Genomic DNA, 230 nt, shown 5'->3' on the forward strand with positions numbered 1-230 from the left:
CGGCGCGGTTTCCACGTCAAAAAACTTGTCAAAAGACTCTGTGTGAACATAGACCTACAGCGGTGATCAGGCTTCTCTGCTTCACTAAATTTCTACAAGAGCGCAGAAAAAATATAATTTATCTTTTTCATTTACATCTAGAAACGATATGAAGTCTTACGCTTTTCTTCACTGATGGATGAATAATTAATAAAAATATGGCGATCGCGAATAATCCCGACAATCCCGCA

This window comes from Rhinoderma darwinii, chromosome 7 (genome assembly GCF_050947455.1).
Source record: "Rhinoderma darwinii isolate aRhiDar2 chromosome 7, aRhiDar2.hap1, whole genome shotgun sequence".
In the NCBI taxonomy this organism is placed as follows: domain Eukaryota; kingdom Metazoa; phylum Chordata; class Amphibia; order Anura; family Rhinodermatidae; genus Rhinoderma; species Rhinoderma darwinii.